Raw genomic sequence first — 20,848 nt, forward strand, 5'->3', positions numbered from 1 at the left:
AGGAATATATTCCTTATATGGCATATGGCAATGTTCCCGATGTTAGGGAAGTCCAGGACAAGGGGTCACAGCTTAAGGATTAAGGGGAAATCCTTTAAAACCGAGATGAGAAGAACTTTTTTCACACAGAAAGTGGTGAATCTCTGGAACTCTCTGCCACAGAGGGTAGTTGAGGCAAGTTCAGTGGCTATATTTAAGAGGGAGTTAGATGTGGCCCTCGGGCTAAGGGGATCAGGGGGTATGGAGAGAAGGCAGGTACGGGATTTTATGATCAGCCATGTTTTGACTTGAGAGAGGCCGAATGGCCTAAACCTACTAATTTCAATGTATGTTTTATAACACAAAAAAAGAAGCAAGGCTTAGGCAATGCTGCAGTCGGTTCAGTGTTTACTTGAGAGAGGGCAAATACTTGTTTTTTTTAGGGACAGTCTGTGCACATTTTTTTTAGAATGTACTTGTTGAATGTCTATAAATTGATAAAGGAAGTTCAAAGATTGTGTCATTCCATGCCAACTTTCCCTGTGGTTCTCTTTGCCATTCTTTTTGTTGGTTAAGTATTTAATAACCTGAGACCTTCCTAAAAATGTCATGAAATCTGAGGTAGATAGTTAACCAAGCACAAATATGGATATTGTTGTGAAGTGTTGCATTTATCGTAATAATGAGTTACCGCAAAGCCCAAGTGACTCCAGTTCATGAAATATTGCACAACAACATCTGTGATTCTTGGAAGCAGCTGCTTTCAGAGATTTTTATATGTACAAAAATTATACGCTGTTGTGTTTATTTGATTTCCATTTCTCTCTCCTGTAGGTGTGGATCCTGCTGGTCTGAAAATCTGGAGGAGGCCAAATTATATGTCTACCTCAAATTGCTTTTGTGAGATGTTTCCATGTTAAAGGATACGTGCACGTTGTTGATTGGAGAGTCAAGACAGTGCCACTAATTTATCATTTCAAATGGCAGCACTCAGTCACTGGGGAGGTGTTATTATTGAAATGTATTAAAATACGTTTTCTATCTCCAAATTGTAACCTTGGTTATATTTGGTCAGTGTGAACGTGATGGGCCGAGTGGAGCCCTTCTATGCCATAAAATGGTTTGAAAGAGAGAGATAAATATATTCCAAAGCACAATTCTGTCAACGGTGCTTTATCACCTTTGTAATGCAGACACATCTTTGTAATCACCATACTCCCACAAACAGTGATATAATAAAGACCAGATAAATTGTACCTATGACATTTTCTTCCACAAAATGCCTGTTATTAATGGCAGAGCATTGGGCACCATGGTTTCCAGTGCAGGTGTCTGTTTAAATCGCCCATGGAATGTTCCATCCTGCTGGATGTCTCGCAGCTGCCCTCGTGGTGCTCTGGGGGAGATATCTCATCAACAGGGCAGCAGTACCTTTCACACGTTTCCCAGCTCTCGGGCTGGAAATCCTGTCTGGTTAAATAGTGCGAGCACAGTAATCTTTCTCTCAGACAGGCCCTGGGGGCCCTGGATGACTTGTTCTCGCTCCATTTCCGACAAGTAGAAGATACCATGAGTTCACTTATTAACATTGTACACAGATCCCATTGAAGTAAATGGGAGATATTGCATCTTGGAAGAAAGGTAAGAAGTTGTGTTTTAGTATTTCCGTAAATTTGTTTTAATAGTTTTAATTGACATTTAATCTTTTAATCTGCAATTAATCGTTAGTGATCTAAGATCCATTTTACCGAATATTGCCACTCGCTTGGATGTTATTTTAGTACATGCACAGTAGATACACAGAGTCTCTTGCCCAGAGAAGGTGAATCAAGGACTAGAGGACTTAGGTTTAAGGTGAAGGGGAAAAGATTTAATAGAAATCTGAGGGGTAACTTTTTTACACAAAGGGTGTTAGGTGTATGGAACAAGCTGCCAGAGGAGGTAGTTGAGGCAGGGACCATCCCAACATATAAGAAACAGTTACACAGGTACATGTGAAAGAGCTAATAGTCAAATCTAATAGTCAAATCTAAAATGGAGTCGTTCTTCTACAAAAGCATGGCTTAGTAGAACAAAAGAATCGCTCGGTGCCAAGTCTGAATGACTTTGTAAATTATATGGAACAAAATATGGAGGACAGGTTGTCTTTTCAATAAAGACATTAAGATGGCAGCCTGCGTAATAACATGTGCTTCTTTTCAAGGCCATGAAGAAGACAAGATTGAAAAAATAGCTGACGCTCCAGAGATATGTAATAACTTGTTATTGGATGAGCTTGATATAGACCCAGCTTTTCTTATATTCTGAAAGGCTACAGAATCTTTCAGTCATGCCATATTCAGACTTGGTAGGAGTGTTTTACTGATAAGAAACATGTATAATTGTGCTAGCTTTCCTTTGTTCTGTGAGTGGAGCTCGAGAAGCACTGAGCAACGTTTGTGCTCATTGTAGATCTTTGCCATTCCCATCTGATGAATCAATTAAAGATTGCCATGGTTTACCTTTAACAGCTTTTTGTTGCTATTTGTTGCTATCTGCTTTTTAAGAAACGGACTTTGACATATGGATACGAGGTTTGAAGGGATATGGACCAAATGTGGGCAGGTGGAACGAGTGTAGCTGGGACATGTTGGCCGATGTGGAAAAGTTGGGTCAAAGGGCTGGGGACACAACATGCTGGAGAAACTCATCAGGTCAGGCAGCATCTCTGGAGAAAAAGAATAGGTGATGTTTTGGATTTGAAAGGCCCCAAGCTCACTCCAGGCTGTGACAGCCTAAGAACCAGGGGCCACATTTTAAGAATTAGGAGTAGGCCATTTAGAACATAGATGAGGAAAAACGTTTTCACCCAGAGAGTTGTGAATCTGTGGAATTCTCTCCCTCAGAGGGCAGGGAGGGCAATTCTCTGTATGCTTTCAAGAGAGAGTTAGATAGAGTTCTTAAAGCTAGCGGAGTCAGGGTATATGGCGAGAAGGCAGGAACGGGGTACTAATTCTGGATTATCAGCTATGATCATATTGAATCGATTATAGGAGCAAAGAGGTCCTTCTGCAGTTATACAGAGCCCTAGTGAGGCCACACCTGGAGTATTGTGTGCATTTTTTGTCCCCTAATGTGAGGAAGGACATTCTTGCTATTGAGGGAATGCAGTGTAGGTTTACAAAGGTTAATTCCACGGAAGGCGGGACTGTCATATGCTGAGAGAATGGAGCAGCTGTGCTTGTACACTCTGGAGTTTAGGATGAGAGGGTATCTCATTGAAACATATAAGATTGTTAAGGGCTTGGACATGCCAGAGGCAGGAAACATGTTCCCGATGTTGGGGAAGTCCAGAACCAGGGACCACAGTTTAAGAATAAGGAGTAAGCCATTTAGAACGGAGACGAGGAAACACTTTTTCTCACAGAGAGTGGTGAGTGTGGAATTCTCTGCCTCAGAGGGCGGTGAAGGCAGGTTCTCTGGATGCTTTCAAGAGAGAGCTAGATAGGGCTCTTAAAAATAGCGGAGTCAGGGGATATGGGGAGAAGGCAGGAACGGGGTACTGATTGGGGATGATCAGCCATGATCACATTGAATGGTGGTGCTGGGTCAAAGGGCCGAATGGCCTACTCCTGCACTTATTGTTTATTGTCTATTTTTGCAACGCTTCACTGGCTCTTGGGGTGGGGGATTCTGTGAGTTCAGTGTGGTGTCCACATGTAAACAGCCCTGCATTTGCTGGGACAAGACAAAATGGGAATCTGCCTGCAGAGAGGGAAATTGAAGATTTGCCCCAATATCTAAGGAAGGAATACATATTGGCTGTAAGTTTTGTACCGTTGGATCCTTTATGTCCATCTGAAGTACCTAACGGGACCTTGGTTTCACATCTTATTCCAAAAGACTGCAATTATAGCAATGTGACACTTGGCCAATGCGATCTCCTGATTGCCAAATATTTTAACTCCCCTTCCCATTCTCATACTAACCTTTCTGTTTTGGGCCTCCTCCACTGTCAGAATGAAGCCATATGCAAATTGGAGGAACAACACCTCATATTTCGCTTGGGCAGCTTACAACCCAGCAGTAAGTATATTGATCTCTCTAATTTCAAGTAACCCTTGCATTCCCTCATCCCCTTTCTCTCCATCTCTCCCCATCCTAGTCATCCTGCTAGTGTCACTGTTGTGCTGCTCATTTCACTGTTTGTATCCCTTCGTTATCGCCTCTTCCAAAGCCAACAATGGACCATTGTGGACTCCACCTTTCCTTGATCATTGGTGTGGGCTCTGATTTTTTCTGTACCTTTTCATACCTCTAGTTTCCCTCTCCCCTGACTCTCAGTCTGAGGAAGAGTCTTGACCGTAACGTCACGTATTATTTTTCTTCAGAGATGCTGCTTGACCTGCTGAGTTACTCCAGCATTTTGTGCCTATCTTCGGTGTAAACCAGCATCTGCAGTTGCTTCCTACACAAGGTGACACTCCCTCAGTATAGCACTGGAGTGTCAGAATGGAAAGGCATACTCCAGACTATGGAGACCATGTAACATCCCAAAAAATCTTCGACTTGGAGGTTCAGAGGTAAGGAGATCACTCCTGACCATCAAATTAATTGACTGCAGTACCGCTGAATGACGCACTGATAGAGTTCTTAACACGGTAACATCATCAGTGTGTTTGACATGTGGAATACCTCGCTCCAATTGAGTCATGTCTACAGCTGATAGAAATTCTACAAAGAAAATGACTCTGAAAAAGGCATTTTCCTTTCTCCATTACATATGATTTAAATATCATCCTGTCAATTACCAGTAAAGCAGCAATGGGGAACGAGCCAAATAACTTGGCTAAAGTTTACATGTCATTGTCAAATTTCAATTGCTGCTGTAAAATGCTCTCTCAAGACTCCAGTTATAATAATTAAAAGAGGAAATAACCTAGGAAAGCTTAAATAATCTGCCAATTGCAATTTTGTGGGATGAACATAAATGGAACACCTAGCATTAAATATCAGATATACATTTCACAACTTTTTCTGTCCCTTTAGAGTGAAGCTTTTTATATTAAATTTACAACGCTCATCTACCATAACTTCGCTGATAAACATAATCATTTGTGGAGTGTGTATCTGCAAAAGGATAAATTAGTAATATGGTTGAGAAGGCATATAGGATGCATTCCTTTAGAACAGAGACATTATATTAGACTTGAAAGGGTTTGAACTTGAAGGTTGCAAGATGGTGCCTAAAATGTGGCAACTCTATTGTACTGACAGTGTGGTCTACTGTCTTACACTCCTATACTTAGTATGATTATGCCTAATGTATAGTAGAAATGGCACTGAACTGTATGCAAAACAAGAATGTCACTACACTTATGTACACATGATAATAATATGCCAATGAACGATTGAACTGTATGCGATAATGGTCAGATCACAGTGCATGTACAATCCAAATCATCACAATGTAGGAAATATTTGATTGTACCTGAGTGGGTGCAGAGGAGATCTGTGCAGATGTTGCTGGGACTGAAAGATGGAAGATATGAGGAAATATTGAATAAGCTGAAGAAGGGTCTCAACCCGAAACATCACCCATTCCTTCTCTCCAGAGATGCTGCCTGTCCCACTGAGTTACTCCAGCTATTTGTGTCTATTTTCTATTCACTAAGCTATTTGGAACAGAGGAGGTTGATGGAAAATTTATCTGAGTGTAGAATATAAAATTGTGAGGGGTCCATAGTAGGTATATAGGAAGGTTCCTATTTATTTTCAAGGGATGTGTCATAAAACAGGGTGGAGACTTAAAATATTTGGTAGAAGTGTTAGAGCGCAGATGTGGAAAGGCCTTTCTCACTGAGAGAGTGGTAGGGTTCTGAAAATCACTGTCTGAGTGAGTGGTTCAAATGTAGACCCTCATCTCATGTTATAAAGTTCATGGTTGTCTACTTGAAGGGCTTTAACCTGCAGAGGTATTCACCAAGTCATGGAAGATTGCATTAGGCTGGAGAGACCATTTTCATCCAAGACGATGGGCTGAATGGACTCCATCCATGTTGTAAAATTTCTATTACTGCAAGAAGTGCCTTAGTAGTATTGGAATTCATGCACATAAATGGGCTGTCAGACTATCTTTCATCTTGAGGATGAAATAAATCTGTAGTCACTTTTTATTATTGCTTTAATGCAAAGCATGAAACAGCTACAATTACCATGCAGATAAATTTTCAATAAATGAAATACCTTTTACCTTGCAAAATACCAACTTTTGAGGGTCGCACAGTGGCACAGCAGTGGAGTTGCTGCCTTGGAGCCCCAGAGACCCGGGTTCGAGCCTGACTATGGGGGCTATCTGTACGGACTTTGTACGTTCTCCCCTGACCGTGTGGGTTTTCTCTGGGTGCTCCGGTTTCCTCCCCCATCACAAAGACAAACAGGTTGTAGGTTAATTGGCTTTGAGTAAATTGTCCAAAGTGTGTCGGATAAAACTATTATGAATGGATCATTGCTGGTCGGCGTAAACTTGTTGGGCCAAAGGGCCTGTTTCCACACTGTACCTCTAAGCTAAAAATTAAAACAATGGCTGATACTCACTGTTTTAGCCAGAGTGAAGTCAATGTGGGGTGGTGGCACCCTGTACATCAGCCCACCCAACCCACCCCTCTACCAGTCACTGCACATCGATTCGTCGAGATACACAGTACAGAAACGGGCCCATCTCGTCTACGCCAACCAAAATGCCTATCTAAACTAATCCCATTTATTTGCATTTTGTCATTATCTCTCTACATCGTGCCTATCCATGTACCTGTCCATATGTTTTTTAATTATACCTATCTCGATCACATTCCCCTGCAGCTTGTTCCATGTACTAACCAGTTGCTCCTCAGATCCCCTTTAAATCTTCCCCTCTCACTTTAAACTTCTAGAGTTAGACTCTCCTGCCCTGGACTGTAACTCTCTACCCTCTCTATGCACCTGATAATTTTCCAGACCTCTGTCAGGTTACGCCTCAGCTTCCATCCCTCCAGGTAAAACAGTCCCAAAATATCCAATCTCTCCTTATAACTCAAGCCCACTAGTCCCAGCGACTTCCGTGAATTTTCTCTACACCCTTCCTAGCTTAATCAAATCCTTCCTATTAATTGCATTGGTAGCTCCCTCCATTTTAACCTTTGCAGCCATGAGATTATTTTGGCTATTCCAGTGCTGTAGACCAGTGTGCACAAAGTCGGGGGGGGGGGGGGGGGGGGGGTCATGGGTCTGGGCCAGGTTATAAATTCATGTTCATAAGTTCTAGGAACAGAATTACGACATACAGCCCATTGAGTCTATTCTGCCATTCAAACAGGTCTGATCTATCTTTTCCTCTCAACCCCATTCTCCAGCCTTCTCCTCATAACCCCTAACACCCATACTAATCAAGAATCTGTCAATCTCTATCTTAAATATATCCATTTACTAGGCAGCCATCAGTGGCAAATAATTTCATAGTTTCACCACCCTCTGAGTAAAGAAATTCCTTCTCATCTCCTTTCTAAAGGAACGTCCTTTTATTCGGAGACTACAGCCTCTGGTCCTAGACTCTACCACTAGTAGAAACATCCTCTCCAGATTCACTCTATCCAGGCTTTTCACTGTTCGGTTCGTTTCAATGAGGTTCCGCCTCATCCTTCTAAACTCCAGCGAGAACAAACCCAGTGTTTTCAAATGCTCAAATGCTATGATACAGTAGTGCTGTCGGTAACATATCTTTCTTTATAATGCTATAATGACCTATTTTAACATGGATTGCACGAGTGCTTTCATTGTTGGCAATGCATCACGAGTGTAAAGCGAAGTACCAGTGTGTATGAACAACTCAATTTTGACAACTTTTCCTTGACAGTGAGTTTGCTGGTGCAGACCTATTATTCGAAGGGGGACAGTCCCTTTTATTGCTGTTGCAATGAAAGTGAATATCAAACATTTGCCCTATGAGAATATTCATAGGTTAAAGCAAACAGAATATACTGTAGTAGAATGCTGATGAAGGTTCTTGTGCAGGATAATAAATTACATGTAAATGAGAGGTTATATAATAACAGATTTTTTTCTGCTGCGAATCGCTGGCTTTTTCTGTTTTTATTTTACATAAATAATTTTGTGCCAAAGCTACCAATTTGGAATATATTTTTAATTAAAACATTGACCAATGTAAAAAATATTTTGTTCATGAAGAAAAGTATGATGAATGAATGCAAATAATGCATTTTGATAGGTGCTTTAGAAAAATAACTACAATTTGTACCTGGAAATGTAACTATAAATGTAACTATCCTGATTTTAATGATTCCCACATTGAGAACTGCAGAGCAAATTTTAAATTATTGATTTTCTGGAATTTTCTAGGAATATTATTTTAATTCACACACTTGTGAATAGTTTTCTGAAGTTTGTTTGCTTTGTTCCTGTTTGAACTGCTTGTCTTTTTTTTAAATTTAGTTTGGAGATACAACATGGAAACAGGCCCTTCGGCCCACTGAGTCCACACAGACCATTGATCACCCATTTACACTAGTTCTATACTATCCCAGTTTTTCATCTACTACCTACACACTAAGGGCAATTTTACCAAGGCCAATTAACCTACAAACCCACACATCTTTGGGATGCAGGAGGGAACCAGAGAGACCAGAGGAAACCCATGTGGTCACAAGGAGAACATGCAAACTCCACACAGATAGCACACGAGGTTAAGATCAAACCCACGTCTCTGGCGCTGTGAGGTAGCAGCTCTATCGCTGCGCCTCTGTCTATAATAGATAGGTGAGAATAATCAATTTGTAATACAAAATGTAGAAGGAAGGGAATTAAAAGTATTTCTGAGTATGACATGTGTTATAATATTTACATATACAATGTAAATTTAATATACAATTTTGTGCAGTTTTCAGCTCCAATTCTCTCAAGTATCTATGCAAGCTACGGCTTTAGTCAACACAGCTAGATGCTGAAATAGTTACTCAGATTTGGGACTTTTTGTACCTTGAAAAAACTGCACATGCAACAAATGCAAGAATCATTTGAATCCCATATTTCATGTGTTAGAGTGAGCGCTTCCCCTTACAGCTAATCTATCAAATGGCGTACTGACGGGAGATGCAGTCAGTCTTACAGTATCAATGACATTATCCATTGAGAGAAGAAGGTCACAAAGATCCATCAGATCAGAATCAGATCTCTTTAGAAAACCTTTTAGCAGATCAATGTGAAATAATGTCAACACTAAGTGAACTTGACATTTATATGATGGCACAATTAAATTATCCGTGAAGTCCTTGGAGATTTTAATGAACAATCGCATTTAATCTGGGGATCTTCTGGTTCCGTGTATCTTCAGATGGAAGGTCAAAAGGATTTTATGATCCAAATACCCAGTTCAAGATTTTTTTTTGTTGTAAATATGCAGTATAAAGCCATATCATAATAATGCAATTTATTGATCTACTAACAATTGACTGGTAAAAACTGGTAATAATTGGCTGGCCTAAGACGTGATTTGAAAATTGAATAAAGCCTAACCAGGGGATGAGGGGTGATCTTAAAGACATGTACAAAATAATGAGAAGAATAGATCGGGTAAACACAGTTTTTTGCCCAGAGTAGGGGATTCGAGAACCGGAGGACATAGGTTTAAGGTGAGGGGGGAAAATGTAGGTGAGGGGTGATTTTTTTATGCAAAGGGTGGTGGGTAAATGGAACAAGTTGCCAGAGGAGGTTGTTGAGGCAGATACTATTGAAACATTTAAGAAACATTTAGACAGGTACATAGATAGAGTAGGTTTAGAGGGATATGGGCCAAAAGCAGGCAGGTGGGTCTAGTTTAGATGGGGCATGTTGGTTGGCGTAGGCAAGTTGGGACAAAGGGCTTGTTTCCACGCTGTATGTCTCTATATAAATAGAAAGTAATTTAGTTTTCTTCCCTTCAAATTTATCTTTTATAATTAACCAAAGTGTAGTTAAACAGAGCTACCTATAACTGGTCCTCACTGGAAAACTGATGACCAGCAAAGGAGACATAAATAGTTCTATCAGCACTGCTCCTGTACAAACATAACAACAAGGAATCTAAGAGGAAGATGAAGTATTGGATTATTTTTTCGCTGTTTTGTTTGGTTTCTTTAGACAGGGAGATGCTGGAGAGGAATACATTTTTATTGGAAGTAGAATGCCTAGATTCCACTTAGAGTCAAAATCTGATTTAAATGGAATTGGAGCATTTGGTCAGTTGAAAATGGCAATAAAATCCCAACATTTTCAAGATATATCTCGATTTCTTATTCTTTAATTTAAGGAAGCTTAGTCTGTATAGTTAAACATGTTAGGATTAAAAAGTAATGTAGCCCAGTCTTCAACAGTTATGGCTCAAGGCTTTGGAATTTAGTTTAGTTTAGTGATATTCATCGTGGTAACAAGCCCTTCGGCCCACCGAGCCCACGTCGACCAATGATCGTCTGTACACTAGTTTTATGTTATTCCCAGATACGCATCCTACACACTAGGAACAATTTTACAGAAGCCAATTAACCTACACACCTGCACTCGTTGGAATGTGGGAGGAAATTGGAGCACCTGGAGAAAACCCACGCAGTCACAAGGAGAACGTACAAACTCCGTACACACAGCACCCGTGGTCAGGATCGAACCCGGGTCTCTGGCGCTGTAAGGCAGCAAATCTACTGGTGCGCCACTGTGCAGCCCTTCCGTTAATTCTTCCCGTAACATTTTCTGCTTTGTTTCCTCTCTTCACTCCCTTCAGAAGCTCCTCAATGTTTATTTCTGTGACCTACCTGCCCTAATATCCCCTTGAGTGGCTTGGAATCAAATCTCCTTTGATGTCAATGTTGTGGAGTCTTGAGAGGTTTTGCCATACTAATGATGATCTATAAATACATATTGCTGTTTGCTCAGAAGAAATGAAAACAGTTCCATAAATTCCTTTAATTTATTGCTGAATGCATTATAGTAATTCACTTATGCAGCACAGATGGGAACTGTAAACTCATTACGACAAACATGGTTAAGGTTGCAAGCACCAATCTGATAGTTGTGATGTGGTGGAGCTCTTTGGAGATTTGTCTTTGCGCATCTGTATCTAAACACATGGTTGGCTGGTATGAATTTTTTGAGAGCAGTGGAGTCTGACAAAAGTGCAAGGATGTGCTTTAACATAAATGAAACAGCACATTACATAAAAGCAACGTTTTTCCATTTCAGTATTGGATTAGCATAACATTTCAAAATAAATCAGAGAATCAATATCTTGATGCAGATTCAACTGGACCTGTACTTAAAATAATTAAATTGCCTGCCTGCTGTGAATACCACCCATTCTTACTTCAGTGACCCCTCTGTAATGAAGCTTATTCTCTTTTTATTGTGCCCTTGAAACAATGCCATCTGGACTGATTTAATTACTGACTTGACATTATGAAGAACTGCACTGCAAATTATGATATTACAATATCAATACCTACTTCTCTGAATTCTAACCCAACATAGCTTAATGTTTAGGAAGGAACTGCAGTTGTTGCATTACACAGAAGATAGACCCAAAATGCTGGAGTAATTCAGCAGGTCAGGCAGCATCTCTGGAGAAAAGGAATAGGTGACAATTTTGGGTTGAGACCCTTCTTCAGACCCTGGTACTTAATGTTTAAGAGCCTTTGTTTGAGTGAAATGGTTGAGATTTTGAATGTCTGTTCAGACATTCTAATCTAACATAGCTTTATGTTTAAGAGCCGCCTATTAAGTGAAGTGGCTGAACTTGTTCATGTCTGTGCAGATATAGCAGCATTTAAAGAAGAAACAAGACACTTACAGACCAAATGATTAGTTTCTTGCTTCCATCTTTTGGATCTTTTGAGATAAGAAGTAAATGTCCAAGAAAAAAAAACTCCACAGAATTTTAACTGTTCTGTTTTTTTGCTGCAGATTTTTAAACGTACTGTTGGCAGCTTCACTGAAGAGGCAATTTGAGAAATTGCTTTGCTGGATACGTCCCGATTCACAGCACACCACATCTCACAGTGACAAAAAGTGACAGCGGTGGGAGGCTTTGTTGCCGGATCTAGGAAATCTTGTAATACTACAATGATTTTAATGAGGTCCCATGCCAAATTCACATTCTTTTCATCTGCTCTGTTCCATTGCTACCCTCTCTCAAAATCTGCATATTTGACTAACCCCCTGGTAATCCAATTTTGTTGATTCTTGGAGCTTGGTTTCGTTTGCTGTGGTGGAGACAATTAACTTATTTTAAATAGTTTTAAATTGTTTTAATTAATTAATTAATTGTATTGTTTTTTGACATTGTAGTCATCTTGCAGATTAGTTGCACTAATCTTCCATGCTGTGTCTTTCAATCAATTATTTTGTGGCACAGTGCTGTAGAACTACTGGCTCACAGCGCCAGAGATGTAGGTTTGATCCTGACCTCGAGTGCTGTCGACATGGAGTTTGTACCATGCTCCCCCCCCCCCCCCCCCCCCCGCATGGGATTTCTTGGATGCTAAGGTTTTCACCCACGTTCTTAAAATTTGCAGGTTTGTGGAATAATTGTCTTCTGTAAATTGTCCCAAGTGTGTAGGATGGAACTCGTGATCAGTGGCCGGTACAGACTCAGTGGGCCAAAGTGCCTGTTTCCACACTGTATCTCTAAAAACTATAATTAATATCAAATGCTGAGGGAAAACTAACCTAGAAATCAACCACATTCACTGTATATCCATTTACAGCTTATGCATTGCTGCTTAGAAATATTTTAAGGCCACAGTATCAGAGTATTTTCTGTTTGCACAGTCTTTCTGGGGAATAGCATCTGAACTATCAGTTTCACACAAAATCATAAGAGGATAGGGGCAGGAGTAGACCACTGCCATTCAATGTGACCATGACTGATCTACACTGCCCTCGTCTCCTCTTCACGAGGGAATGCGCTAAATACAATTTCCTGCAAAAAATACAATGTTCGTTTGCCTGGGAATTCAGTTGGATTTCTTTTGTCTGTTTGCCGTAAACAATTTGAAATTGACTTCACCTGAGTGACACATGATAATGACCATTTCCCAGCGGTTCCGCATCACTGGAAATTCAGACAGGTATCTTCTGGAATGATTGTCACTGTGAGACTGATGTGGTGGCTTGTCAGTTGTGCAAGGGATATTATCTTCCATCTAGCACTCTCTTTGGAAGTAACAATGACTTGCACTCGGTTTTATGGTACCATGACTGGCACTTGGCACAGTGATGTAGCAGCAGCGTTGCTGCCTCGCAGCACCAGAGACCTGGGTTTGATCCTAACCTCGGGTGCTGTCTGTACGGAGTTTGTAACCTTCCCGTGATCGCATGGGTTTTCTCCAGGTGCTCCGGTTTCCTCTCACACTCCGAAGATGTGCAAAGTCTTTGCAGGTTAATTGACCTTTATAAATTGTCCCTAGTGAGTAAGGTAGAACTAGTGTAGGGATGATTGCTGGTCAGCATGGACTCAGTGTGCCGAAGGGCCTGTTTCTACGCCGTATCTCTGAACTAAACTAGACTGAACTAAACCAGCTGGGTGATGAATTAGGTAAAGTCCCATCTTTACCTTTGATTCTTACTACACTCCAAATGCCACCAGTAGGTGCCTGGCCTCAAAACTCAGATTACTATCTAAATGGCGTCCAGTTGGGAAAAGGGGAAGTTCAATGGGATCTGGGGGGTCCTTGTACATCAGTATGAAAGTAAGCATGCAGGTACAGCAGGCAGTGAAGAATGCAAATGGCATGTTGGCCTTTATAACAAGAGGAATCAAATATAGGAGCAAAGAGGTCCTTCTGCAGTTGTACAGAGCCCTAGTGAGACCACACCTGGAGTATTGTGTGCAGTTTTGGTCCCCTAATTTGAGGAAGGACATTCCTGCTATTGAGGGAGTGCAGCGTAGGTTTATAAGGTTAATTCCCGGGATGGCGGGACTGTCATATGCTGAGAGAATGGAGCAGCTGGGCTTGTACACTCTGGAGTTTAGAAGGATGAGAGGGTATCTCATTGAAACATATAAGTTTGTTAAGGGCTTGGACACATTAGAGGCAGGAAACATGTTCCCGATGTTGAGGGAGTCCAGAACCAGGGGCTACAGTTTAAGAATAAGGAGTAAGCCATTTAGGACGGAGATGAGGAACACTTTTTCTCACAGAGAGTGGTGGGTGTGTGGAATTCTCTGCCTCAGAGAGTGGTGGAGGCAGGTTCTCTGGATGCTTTCAAGAGAGAGCTAGATAGGGCTCTTATAAATAGTGGAGTTAGGGGATATGGGAAGAAGGCAGGAACGGGGTACTGATTGGGGATGATCAGCCATGATCACATTGAATGGTGGTGCTGGCTCGAAGGGCCAAATGGCCTACTCCTGCACCTATTGTCTATTGTCTACTCCCAGCTTCCTAAGGCCTGGCTCCAACCATTTGACTAAAGGTCCCAACACTCTGATCCTCTGGGGTTCCTATTCACCCCATCTCTCTGACATCCCATGACCGTGACTAACAGATCCTCAATGGTCTTCACTATGATGGTCCTGATTCTCCTCTGCTCATCTCTCCCACCCTAACTCCAGGCCCTGATCACCTGTGCATTAGTTCCATGTTTTTCCACTTTCGCATCCCACACACAAGAGACAATTTACAGAAGCAAATTAACCTGCAAACCTGCACATCTGTGGAACATGGGAGGAAACAGGAGCAGCTGGAGAAACCCCACACGGTCACAGAGAGAACCTACTTCCCTTCACTTACATTATTTATGGGAGTTATGCCCCTGTCCCACTTAGGAAACCTGAACGGAAACCTCTGGAGACTTTGTGCCCCACCCAAGGTTTCCGTGCGGTTCCCGGAGGTTGCAGGTGGTTGCCGGTGGTTGCAGGTAGTGGAAGCAGGTAGAGAGACTGACAAAAACCTCCGGGAACCGCACGGAAACCTTGCGTGGGGTGCAAAATCAGTCGTGTTTATTCTTGTCCAGTTCCTTGCATTCCCTACAGAAACAAGGGGAGTGAATTAATCATTAATTTTAATTGAATTAAAATCCACAATTGCTTTTAGCCCTACGCTATATATTTTTGGCTACTAAAAGCCCGATTGTCAATCTATTATGTTATTTTGCAGAGTTTGTCTATGCCAATGCCCAATATCCAAGGATCTGACACAACCCATTCATTTTTCTAGAACTTAATGTTGCTGTACAGTTTTAGAATCAAGGTCACCATTCCGACTGATTTATTGAAGAGGCAGCTTGGAGAAGAATGGCAAATAAAGTGCGCAATGTTACATTGAACTGTCTCCTTGGAATTGACATTGAATAGCCCATTAGTACGCCGAAAGGACGACTCAGGTAACTAACATGAGTAAACGCCCAAAATAGTGACTCAATATGCCCTTCGAAACTTCAGTCTTCAGAAGGGCTTCAAAATTATCATTCATGAGAAGAAGTCAGTGAGAAGCCTTCAGGTTTCCTAAGTGGGACAGGGGCATTACTGACTAGAAACTAGGCTCAAGACCATGCCCTTTGTTTTCCAGCCTTCTCACACCACTTCACCTACAACTCTTCTCTGACCCTGGTCTTTATCCTGGGAAGCATTACTTCCATCATGAAAGAAAGCAAGATGCCACTGACATTTATAGCAGGAGGTTCTTGTGAAAAATTGGATTAGGAAGCTGCTGTAACAAGAATACCTCCCCTTCCTCATGGTATGGATATGATACCTTGCCGGCATGAAGAAGAAGAAGAAGCCCCTGTGAACATCTTTAGTATCCTCCATTCCATCTTCCTTTCCTTTGAACACAGTGGTGCAGCAGTAGAGTTGCTGCCTTACAGCACCAGAGACCTGGCTTCATTTCTGACTAAGGGTGCTGTCCGTATAGAGATTGTACGTTCTTCCTGCGACTGTGTGGGTTTTCTCCAGCTGCTCCGGTTTCCTCCAATGTTCCAAAGATGTGCAGGTTTGCAGGTTAATTTTCTTCTGTAAACTGTCCCTGGTGGGTAACAAGATCTTATCTAAATGATTAAAAAAATTGCATAATTTGTCTTTAAATGTTCTGCTTTCAAAATTAGGGCTGATCTTTGTTAAATTTTCAGAAAAAAATCTTTATAAACTTTTTTCCTTTCACAAATGCATGCACTAATGGGCACGAGAGTGATGTACTCTTTGTGGATGGTACACATAAAATGCTAATGGCATTTTTCCTAATTACTTCAGTCTGTTCCTTTGTCAAACTTCTGTAGCAGTGACTTCATACATAGTTTGCATGAGCAAACTCTGCCTGAAATATATTTCTTGCATTTTTTCGAATTTTATAGCCCAGGTTTTATCTTTAATATAGATCATTTTCCTGTTAGAATGCTCTCTTTAGTAAATGTATATCCTGCCACTACTGAATGAGGAATATAGAAACAAGGAATGGCAAGCGCTGGGTTACGAATGAAAGCACAAAGTGCTGGAGTAATTTAGCAGGTCACGCAGCATCTCTGGAGAACATGGGGAGGTGACCTTTCAGGTCAGGACTCTTCTTCAGACTGATTGTGGGGGATGGGGGAGGGGGATAGCTGGAAGAGAGGAGGGACAAGGTGAGGCTTGGTAGGGAATAGGTCGATGCAGGTGTGGAGGGTTTTTTGATAGGCAGATGGGAGGACAAAATTCTGAGATTAAAATATAGGGGTGAGACAAAAGGACCGAAGAGATGTGAATTGTGAAGCTAGAGAAAGGAATGTAGATGGAAGCAGAGGGGGAGGGGGGGAAATAAGTGTGAATCAAGTTTCGGGGGTTGCAGGCAAAAGAAGAGGGGGTGTTATATGGGATAATAAGGGAGAAGGGGAGGGTTATGTAGTCACCTAAAATTAGAAAATTCAACATTCATACGATTTGGTTGTAAGCCATCCAAGTGGAACGTGAGGTGGTGTTCTTCTAGTTTGCATGTGATCTCACTCTGGCAATGGAGGAGTCCCAGAACGGAAAGGTCAGTATGAAAATGAGGATGAAGTATTGTTCAACAAGATGAACATGACATGAACATGAGTGGTGAAATCATTGGACAAAGTCAGCATGGATTTACGAAAGGTAAATCATGTCTGACGAATCTTATAGAATTTTTCGAGGATGTAACTAGTAGCGTGGATAGGGGAGAACCAGTGGATGTGGTGTATCTGGACTTCCAGAAGGCTTTCGACAAGGTCCCACATGAGAGATTAATATACAAACTTAAAGCACATGGCATTGGGGGTTCAGTATTGATGTGGATAGAGAACTGGCTGGCAAACAGGAAGCAAAGAGTAGGAGTAAACGGGTCCTTTTCACAATGGCAGGCAGTGACTAGTGGGGTACCGCAAGGCTCAGTACTGGGACCCCAGCTATTTACAATATATATTAATGATCTGGATGAGGGAATTGAAGGCAATATCTCCAAGTTTGCGGATGACACTAAGCTGGGGGGCAGTGTTAGGTGTGAGGAGGATGCTAGGAGACTGCAAAGTGACTTGGATAGGCTGGGTGAGTGGGCAAATGTTTGGCAGATGCAGTTTAATGTGGATAAATGTGAGGTTATCCATTTTGGTGGCAAAAACGGGAAAGCAGATTATTATCTAAACGGTGGCCGATTGGGAAAGGGGGAGATGCAGCGAGACCTGGGTGTCATGGTACACCAGTCATTGAAGGTAGGCATGCAGGTGCAGCAGGCAGTAAAGAAAGCGAATGGCATGTTGGCTTTCATAGCAAGAGGATTTGAGTATAGGAGCAGGCAGGTTCTACTGCAGATGTATAGGGTCTTGGTGAGACCACACCTGGAGTATTGCGTGCAGTTTTGGTCTCCAAATCTGAGGAAGGACATTATTGCCATAGAGGGAGTGCAGAGAAGGTTCACCAGACTGATTCCTGGGATGTCAGGACTGTCTTATGAAGAAAGACTGGATAGACTTGGTTTATACTCTCTAGAGTTTAGGAGATTGAGAGGGGATCTTATAGAAACTTACAAAATTCTTAAGGGGTTGGACAGGCTAGATGCAGGAAGATTGTTTCCGATGTTGGGGAAGTCCAGGACAAGGGGTCACAGCTTAAGGATAAGGGGGAAATCCTTTAAAACCGAGATGAGGAGAACTTTTTTTCACACAGAGAGTGGTGAATCTCTGGAACTCTCTGCCACAGAGGGTAGTTGAGGCCAGTTCATTGGCTATATTTAAGAGGGAGTTAGATGTGGCCCTTGTGGCCAAGGGGATCAGAGGGTATGGAGAAAAGGCAGGTACGGGATACTGAGTTGGATGATCAGCCATGATCATATTAAATGGCGGTGCAGGCTCGAAGGGCCGAATGGCCTACTCCTGCACCTAATTTCTATGTTTCTATGTTTCTATGACACAAATTATTGAATCCAACAGTCATTTCCTCAGGTTAGGTGAGTCTAAACTTAGAAGGCATTGGTTTAAGGTGAGAGGGAAAGATTTAGAAGGAACCTGAGGGGGCAACGTTTTCATATAGAAGGTGGCATGCATAAGGCCAAGCTGCCAGAGGTAGTGTTTGAGGTTGGTACTATCATGGCATATAAAGGGCACTTGAATGGGTACATGGTAAAGAAAGGTTTTCAGGGATTTGGACCAGGCACAGGCAAGTGGGACAGAAGGGCCTGTTTCTGTGTTGCATAGCTCTATGGCTCTATGATCTCCAGTATTTCTTCTTTATCGTGGCGTCATCCATTTTATAATGTTAAAACAACCCTCACCTGTATCCTATTATCACTTGGCAGGCCCCTGCCCCCCATCTCTTTTCCAGCTTTCTCTCCCCCCACTGCAATCACTAAAGATGGGCCCTGACCTGAAACATTACCTATCCATGCCCTCCAGAGATGCCTCCTGACCCACTGAATTAGTCCAGGATGTGTTCGATGCAAGATTAGGAATCATGACATTGTCATATGTCCTGAAACAGAACAATGAAATTCTAACTTGTAGCACCAAATATGTCGTACTCTGTAAACACAATAATAAATAACAAAAATGTTCAGTGTAAATATATATTAAAAAAAATAATAGTGCAAAGATAAAAATTTTACAGGGGAACAGAGATTAAATCAAAGTAAAGATCATCTAACTTGGCAGTGGAGGAGATTCTACATGAGTGAAGGGCATCAGCTTCAAGCGTTAGGGATTAGGGATTAGGCCGGCTGCCTACCTGAATGGTGATAGAAACATAGAAATTAGGTGCAGGAGTAGGCCATTCGGCCCTTCGAGCCTGCACCGCCATTCAATATGATCATGGCTGATCATCCAACTCGGTATCCCGTACCTGCCTTCTCTCCATACCCTCTGATCCCCTTAGCCACAAGGGCCACTTCTAACTCCCTCTTAAATATAGCCAATGAACTGGCCTCGACTACCCTCTGCGGCAGAGAGTTCCAGAGATTCACCACTCTCTGTGTGAAAAAAGTTCTTCTCATCTCGGTTTTAAAGGATTTCCCCCTTATCCTTAAGCTGTGACTCCTTGTCCTGGACTTCTCCAACATCGGGAGCAATCTTCCTGCATCTAGCCTGTCCAACCCCTTAAGAATTTTGTAAGTTTCTATAAGATCCCCTCTCAATCTCCTAAATTCTAGAGAGTATAAACCAAGTCTATCCAGTCTTTCTTCATAAGACAGTCCTGACATCCCAGGAATCAGTCTGGTGAACCTTCTCTACACTCCCTCTATGGCAATAATGTCCTTCCTCAGATTTGGAGACCAAAACTGTACGCAATACTCCAGGTGTGGTCTCACCAAGACCCTGTACAACTGCAGTAGAACCTCCCTGCTCCTATACTCAAATCCTTTTGCTATGAAAGCTAACATACCATTCGCTTTCTTCACTGCCTGCTGCACCTGCATGCCTACTTTCAATGACTGGTGTACCATGACACCCAGGTCTCGCTGCATCTCCCCTTTTCCTAGTCGGCCACCATTTAGATAATAATGATGTATCCACTCCGATATATAAAAATCTTTAAAGTCAATGTGAAGATCCTCTTTTCTTGTCAAACCTTTCTGCAGAAGTATCTAACCGAAAGTGCCATTAAACTAATTGTCATAGCGTCATTAATTACACTTGCAGTTCGTTTCCATCAGACCAATGCACCTCGAGAGTAATCTCCTTTCAATATAGGCAGGGAACATATCTTTGCATCCATTCAACTATTGGACATGTGAGTGGCCCTACCAAAAGTAATGTGATTAGTGAAATTATTTCTCTATAGATTTATGTAAAATGTTGACGTTGTCGCATTCAGTTTTCATTTTACCTTTACTGAATCAATGTTTGGTGGTTATAATGGTTTTGACTCCATATTTGAGTCGAATCGGAGTCGAGTCACTCAATAGATGCTCCATAGATGCTGCTGCACCCGCTGAGTTTCTTCAGCTTTTTTGTGCACCTTCGAGTCACTCAACTCTGTTATACATTAACATTTGCTTTAAAGAAATTAAACCAAGTCGAGGGTTGATTAATATTGATCGCCGTGCAGATCTTATTTATTAGACTGCCGCTGGGTTTCCTAATGTAACCTATTACAGATTTTACATTTAGCCTCTAATTTGCATTCAGACTTTATGTAAAAAAACACAAGACAAAAGCTACTAAACTGGATGTGGAGTAGATTAGATTAGTTTACAATCCATAAATCTAATTTGTTACCTTGACTTCCTGCATTGAAACAAACGATGTAAACACTGAATAATGTCAAAATTAGCATGCGTGATCAGTTGCTTTTCTTAGTCCTTCCTCAATTAGATGGAATTGCATTACTGATGATACTGCTTTTGGAGCTCATAAATATTTTTGTAACTTGCTGTCTAATAAAATGAATTGGGAT

General features: G+C 41.6%; 1 long non-coding RNA gene across 2 annotated transcripts in view; it reads left to right on the top strand.

Annotated features, from left to right (window-relative positions):
- Nucleotides 1-3,047, top strand: part of LOC129698160 (uncharacterized) — a 52,608-nt gene extending 49,561 nt beyond the window's left edge. For both annotated transcript variants that reach the window (XR_008723626.1, XR_008723627.1), the window contains one exon: nt 814-3,047. This is a non-coding gene — a long non-coding RNA (uncharacterized LOC129698160). The remainder of the gene's footprint in view (nt 1-813) is intronic.
- Nucleotides 3,048-20,848: the final 17,801 nt, after the last annotated feature.

Source organism: Leucoraja erinacea, chromosome 6 (genome assembly GCF_028641065.1).
Source record: "Leucoraja erinacea ecotype New England chromosome 6, Leri_hhj_1, whole genome shotgun sequence".
Classification (NCBI taxonomy): Eukaryota; Metazoa; Chordata; class Chondrichthyes; order Rajiformes; family Rajidae; genus Leucoraja; species Leucoraja erinaceus.